This window comes from Pinus tabuliformis, chromosome Q (genome assembly GCF_031772625.1).
Source record: "Pinus tabuliformis cultivar Carrire ecotype Pingquan chromosome Q, CPIR1, whole genome shotgun sequence".
Taxonomy (NCBI): Eukaryota; Viridiplantae; Streptophyta; class Pinopsida; order Pinales; family Pinaceae; genus Pinus; species Pinus tabuliformis.
This window is the reverse complement of record NC_142296.1, coordinates 21812927-21820490: the sequence shown is the minus strand read 5'-3', so window position 1 is coordinate 21820490 and position 7564 is coordinate 21812927.

Genomic DNA, 7564 nt, shown 5'->3' with positions numbered 1-7564 from the left:
AAAAATAGTAAACTGTGCTGCAATTAAGGAAACTGAAAATGCTGAAGGAGACAGTTGTGGGGGTCCAAATGGGTTGGTGGGGCCACCAACATCCACCTGGATCATTCCTCCCCCTTAGGAAGCAATGGTCCCCATTGCGTTGAGTTCCTCCATCTGCTGAACTTGTCCTGCATTCTCTGATGTGTCCAGTGATGGTGGAAGCATGGTCGACGATGGTCCACATTGAATACTCGGTGCAAGCGAAGGAATGGAGGAATGCTGTGCTTCAAAGCATTGTTGCCCATAGCCTTGGTACTGCTGTGAGGACCATGTCGAAGTGGTCGGAGCTTCTGATGGGCTCTTGTAAGGTGTTCTTTCTGCAGATGTAACCAAAACTTTGTTGCCCACCTGAAACTTATGTGGTACCCTGTGGGTGAGGAGAAGTTGTTCCTGTGTTCTGTCATGACCGTATCCCTTTGTTGCTGTGCTGCGTGTAGGACCCTTTGCGGGGTCATGGATGTAGCAACGATCTTCCCCTTATTTTGGGAGTGAACCAGACAAATGAATTTCCTGGTCTGTGATATGAGCTTGCTGCCTTTCTTGGTAGTGATCAAGGATGTAGCAGTAGGTGGGGCTACCTCTGGTATCCTGTATAATGAATTATTCAAAGAAATATTGACACCACGAGGCCTTGACTCATACACAGCATGTCGCCTCCACAAGTATGGCTGGCCTAATAGTACATCACAAACATCAGGGGTGTAAATCACACAATACCTCGTCTGTGAAGGGCTTCATGCTGTAGGGAAGGCGGCACTGCTGGCGAACTTTCAGATCTCGTCCTTCGTGAAGCCACCCGATACTGTACGGCTGCGGGTGTGGTGTAGTCGGTAGGCCCAACGCTTCACGACCTCTGCTGAAACCAGGTTCTTTTGGCTACCACTGTCGACAATGAATCGCAGCGGTGAACCCTTCACCCACATCTGTGAGTGGAAAAAGACGCTCCCCCTTCTGGATCTTCGGGCTCATTTTCTTGATCTTGGCAGTGGCAACAGTGGCGCTGGATCCGCATCAATGATCTGCTTCCCTTTTCCATTCCCTTTGTCGGGTTCTGGCTCAGGATCGGAACATGCATCTGATTCGGAAGCCTTCAACTCGGCCACCAGTGACTGCTTGGTCCGACACTCACTTGTGTTATGAGTGGGACTCTTGTGGAACTCACACCACTTCCCTGTGTCCTTCTTCGGCTTCATGGTGTTGTTATTTTCTTGCGGCTTTGACGGGTTGTCTTGGGTCACCCCGCCTTGGCTTTGTCCTTTGGGCTTCGGGTTTGCAGATCCAAAGTCTCGCTTCTTCTGTTTGAACTTTTGCTCGATTTTGACAGCGTATTGATATGTTGTGCCGAGTGAGGGGATGTTCAAGAACACCATCTCTTCCTGGATGTATCTGTGTAGGCAGCCGCGGTATTTGAGTACTAGATGCAGCTCAGAAATTTTGATACCCAACTGTGTGCGAAGGGTATGAAAAATGTTTGTGAACTCTGGCACATCTTGGTCTCGTCCCTGCCGCAGTGTGGTCCATTTGATGTATTTGTCCTCATAGCTTCCGACAGGGTAGTACTGCTCCTTGATGGCATCCCGAAAGTCATTCCAAGTGGGTGCGGCCGAAAATAGTGAGCCTGTACTTTCATCCTTCTGCTCGCAGTAGGTTTCCCACCAGTCCTTGACGTGGGGGGCTGCTTTGAGAAGGGCAAAAACAATCTTTTCCGACTTGAAAATTCATGAACAGAAAAATACCCATCGAGCAGATTTAACCATTTATCTACGGCATCTGCGTCTATTTGACCCTCGAATATGGGGATTTCAAAATTAACTTGTACCTTGAAGGGTGTGGCATTTCTAGAGTCGCTGTTTTGAAGCCGATGCGTCGCCTCTAGGTAGCCGCTGAAGGATCTGCGCAAAGCTATCCATCATCGCGTTCCTTTGCCGCTCGAGCGCTTCTTCGAGCAAGATTTTGATAGGATATCCTGCCCCCTCGTCTTTCTTCTCGTCCGCCATGGGAGGCCGTCGGGATTTTCGAGGGGGTTCTTGCAAAGGTTCCGACCAGTTCAAGCCCTAACTCCTTATACCCTGACCTGGTTGGGGACATGCAAAGAAAAACAGAGAAAAAGCAGGACCGCTCTGATACCACTGATCCGAATTTAGACAGGAACGCAATAGATTACAGAGATAACCATAAATACAGAGAGGCAATAACCATAAACAAACAGATATGCAGCGGAAATAATACTTCATTTCATTACTGTAAAATACTGAAATATGCTTACAAATAGAAATGGGAGAGAAACCAGCTAGGGCGATGGTAGCTATCTCTGAGAAGAGATGTGCGGCTACATGCCTCTGAACTGTTCCGAACTGTATTACAATGAGGCTCGAAGGCCTATTTATTGTTGAGAAACAATGGAAAACACCTTCACATACCGAAACCTAACCCTAGAAAGATGAAAACGCCAAATTTGTGGGGCCCCGTTTGGGTAAATTGGTACATCCTTTCCCGGGGTCGTAACTTTGGCATACGATCTCCGTTTGACGCGTACGATAGCTCGTTAGAAAGATCTATCCGTACAGTACTACCACTTTGGGAGGGAACATAGGCCTCGGTCGCCCCAGAATTCCAAAAAAAAACGTTCGTTTGGGCCTCAAAACGGCTCCGGAAGTTCAGGACCCCAAAAAAAAAACTGCTAAAAATAGTAAACTGTTGAGCTGCAATTAAGGAAATGAAAATGCTGAAGGAGACAGTTGTGGGGGTCCAAATGGGTTTGGTGGGTGGCACCAACATCCACCTGGATCATTCCTCCCCCTTAGGAAGCAATGGTCCCATTGCGTTGAGTTCCTCCATCTGCTGAACTTGTCCTGCAATCTCTGATGTGTCCAGTGATGGTGGGAAAGCATGGTCGACGATGGTCCACATTGAATACTCGGTGCAAGCGAAGGAATGGAGGAATGCTGTGCTTCAAAGCATTGTTGCCCATAGCCTTGGTACTGCTGTGAGGACCATGTCGAAGTGGTCGGAGCTTCTGATGGGCTCTTGTAAGGTGTTCTTTCTGCAGATGTAACCAAACTTTGTTGCCCACCTGAAACTTATGTGGTACCCCTGTGGGTGAGGAGAAGTTGTTCCTGTGTTCTGTCATGACCGTATCCCTTTGTTGCTGCTGCTGCGTGTAGGAACCCTTTGCAGGGGTCATGGATGTAGCAACGATCTTCCCTTATTTTGGGAGTGAACCAGACAAATGAATTTCCTGGTCTGTGATATGAGCTTGCTGCCTTTCTTGGTAGTGATCAAGGATGTAGCAGTAGGTGGGGCTACCTCTGGTATCCTGTATAATGAATTATTCAAAGAAATAATGACACCACGAGGCCTTGACTCATACACAGCATGTCGCCTCCACAAGTATGGCTGGCCTAATAGTACATCACAAACATCCAGGGGTGTAACATCACACAATACCTCGTCTGTGAAGGGCTTGATGCTGTAGGGAAGGCGGCACTGCTGGCGAACTTTCAGATCTCGTCCTTCGTGAAGCCACCCGATACTGTACGGTGCGGGTGTGGTGTAGTCGGTAGGCCCAACCGCTTCACGACCTCTGCTGAAACCAGGTTCTTTTGGCTACCACTGTCGACAATGAATCGCAGCGGTGAACCCTTCACCCACATCTGTGAGTGGAAAAGACGCTCCCCCTCCTCTGGATCTTCGGGCTCATTTTTCTTGATCTTGGCAGTGGCAACAGTGGCGCTGGGATCCGCATCAATGATCTGCTTCCCTTTTCCATTCCCTTTGTCGGGTTTGGCTCAGGATCGGAACATGCATCTGATTCGGAAGCCTTCAACTCGGCCACCAATGACTGCTTGGTCCGACACTCACTTGTGTTATGAGTGGGACTCTTGTGGAACTCACAACCACTTCCCTGTGTCCTTCTTCGGCTTCATGGTGTTGTTATTTTCTTGCGGCTTTGAGGGTTGTCTTGGGTCACCCCGCCTTGGCTTTGTCCTTTGGGCTTCGGGTTTGCAGATCCAAAGTCTCGCTTCTTCTGTTTGAACTTTTGCTCGATTTTGACAGCGTATTGATATGCTGTGCCGAGTGAGGGGATGTTCAAGAACACCATCTCTTCCTGGATGTATCTGTGTAGGCAGCCGCGGTATTTGAGTACTAGATGCAGCTCAGAATCTTTGATACCCAACTGTGTGCGAAGGGTATGAAAAATGTTTGTGAACTCTGGCACATCTTGGTCTCGTCCCTGCCGCAGTGTGGTCCATTTGATGTATTTGTCCTCATAGCTTCCGACAGGGTAGTACTGCTCCTTGATGGCATCCCGAAAGTCATTCCAAGTGGGTGCGGCCGAAAATAGTGAGCCTGTACTTTCATCCTTCTGCTCGCAGTAGGTTTCCCACCAGTCCTTGACGTGGGGGGCTGCTTTGAGAAGGGCAAAAACAATCTTTTCCCGACTTGAAAATTCATGAACAGAAAAATACCCATCGAGCAGATTTAACCATTTATCTACGGCATCTGCGTCTATTTGACCCTCGAATATGGGGATTTCAAAATTAACTTGTACCTTGAAGGGTGTGGCATTTCTAGAGTCGCTGTTTGAAGCCGATGCGTCGCCTCTAGGTAGCCGCTGAAGGATCTGCGCAAAGCTATCCATCATCGCGTTCCTTTGCCGCTCGAGCGCTTCTTCGAGCAAGATTTTGATAGGATCTCCTGCCCCCTCGTCTTTCTTCTCGTCCGCCATGGGAGGCCGTCGGGATTTTCGAGGCTGGTCTTGCAAAGGTTCGACCAGTTCAAGCCCTAACTCCTTATACCCTGACCTCGTTGGGGACATGCAAAGAAAAACAGAGAAAAAGCAGACCGCTCTGATACCACTGATCCGAATTTAGACAGGAACGCAATAGATTACAGAGATAACCATAAATACAGAGAGGCAATAACCATAAACACAGATATGCAGCGGAAATAATACTTCATTTCATTACTGTAAAATACTGAAATATGCTTACAAATAGAAATGGAGAGAAACCAGCTAGGGCGATGGTAGCTATCTCTGAGAAGAGATGTGCGGCTACATGCCTCTGAACTGTTCCGAACTGTATTACAATGAGGCTCGAAGGCCTATTTATTGTTGAGAAACAATGGAAAACCCTTCACATACCGAAACCTAACCCTAGAAGATGAAACGCCAAATTGTGGGCCCCGTTTGGGTAAATTGGTACATCAATTTCCCGGGGTCGTAACTTTGGCATATGATCTCCGTTTGACGCGTACGATAGCTCGTTAGAAAGATCTATCCGAGTACTACCACTTTGGGAGGCAACATGGGGCTCGGTCGCCCCAGAATTCCAAAAAAACGTCGTTTAGGGCCTCAAAACGGCTCCGGAAGTTCAGGACCCGAAAAACTGCTAAAAATAGTAAACTGTGCTGCAATTAAGGAAACTGAAAATGCTGAAGGAGACAGTTGTGGGGGTCCAAATGGGTTGGTGGGTGGCCACCAACATCCACATGGATCATTCCTCCCCCCTTAGGAAGCAATGGTCCCCATTGCGTTGAGTTCCTCCATCTGCTGAACTTGTCCTGCAATCTCTGATGTGTCCAGTGATGGTGGAAAGCATGGTCGACGATGGTCCACATTGAATACTCGGTGCAAGCGAAGGAATGGAGGAATGCTGTGCTTCAAAGCATTGTTGCCCATAGCCTTGGTACTGCTGTGAGGACCATGTCGAAGTGGTCGGAGCTTCTGATGGGCTCTTGTAAGGTGTTCTTTCTGCAGATGTAACCAAACTTTGTTGCCCACCTGAAACTTATGTGGTACCCTGTGGGTGAGGAGAAGTTGTTCCTGTGTTCTGTCATGACCGTATCCCTTTGTTGCTGCTGCTGCGTGTAGGAACCCTTTGCAGGGGTCATGGATGTAGCAACGATCTTCCCCTTATTTGGGGAGTGAACCAGACAAATGAATTTCCTGGTCTGTGATATGAGCTTGCTGCCTTTCTTGGTAGTGATCAAGGATGTAGCAGTAGGTGGGGCTACCTCTGGTATCCTGTATAATGAATTATTCAAAGAAATAATGACACCACGAGGCCTTGACTCATACACAGCATGTCGCCTCCACAAGTATGGCTGGCCTAATAGTACATCACAAACATCCAGGGGTGTAACATCACACAATACCTACCTCGTCTGTGAAGGGCTTGATGCTGTAGGGAAGGCGGCACTGCTGGCGAACTTTCAGATCTCGTCCTTCGTGAAGCCACCCGATACTGTACGGCTGCGGGTGTGGTGTAGTCGGTAGGCCAACCGCTTCACGACCTCTGCTGAAACCAGGTTCTTTTGGCTACCACTGTCGACAATGAATCGCAGCGGTGAACCCTTCACCCACATCTGTGAGTGGAAAAGACGCTCCCCCTCCTCTGGATCTTCGGGCTCATTTTTCTTGATCTTGGCAGTGGCAATAGTGGCGCTGGGATCCGCATCAATGATCTGCTTCCCTTTTCCATTCCCTTTGTCGGGTTCTGGCTCAGGATCGGAACATGCATCTGATTCGGAAGCCTTCAACTCGGCCACCAGTGACTGCTTGGTCCGACACTCACTTGTGTTATGAGTGGGACTCTTGTGGAACTCACACCACTTCCCTGTGTCCTTCTTCGGCTTCATGGTGTTGTTATTTTCTTGCGGCTTTGACGGGTTGTCTTGGGTCACCCCGCCTTGGCTTTGTCCTTTGGGCTTCGGGTTTGCAGATCCAAAGTCTCGCTTCTTCTGTTTGAACTTTTGCTCGATTTTGACAGCGTATTGATATGCTGTGCCGAGTGAGGGGATGTTCAAGAAAACCATCTCTTCCTGGATGTATCTGTGTAGGCAGCCGCGGTATTTGAGTACTAGATGCAGCTCAGAATCTTTGATACCCAACTGTGTGCGAAGGGTATGAAAAATGTTTGTGAACTCTGGCACATCTTGGTCTCGTCCCTGCCGCAGTGTGGTCCATTTGATGTATTTGTCCTCATAGCTTCCGACAGGGTAGTACTGCTCCTTGATGGCATCCCGAAAGTCATTCCAAGTGGGTGCGGCCGAAAATAGTGAGCCTGTACTTTCATCCTTCTGCTCGCAGTAGGTTTCCCACCAGTCCTTGACGTGGGGGGCTGCTTTGAGAAGGGCAAAAACAATCTTTTCCCGACTTGAAAATTCATGAACAGAAAAATACCCATCGAGCAGATTTAACCATTTATCTATGGCATCTGCGTCTATTTGACCCTCGAATATGGGGATTTCAAAATTAACTTGTACCTTGAAGGGTGTGGCATTTCTAGAGTCGCTGTTTGAAGCCGATGCGTCGCCTCTAGGTAGCCGCTGAAGGATCTGCGCAAAGCTATCCATCATCGCGTTCCTTTGCCGCTCGAGCGCTTCTTCGAGCAAGATTTTGATAGGATCTCCTGCCCCCTCGTCTTTCTTCTCGTCCGCCATGGGAGGCCGTCGGGATTTTCGAGGCTGGTCTTGCAAAGGTTCGACCAGTTCAAGCCCTAACTCCTTATACCCTGACCTC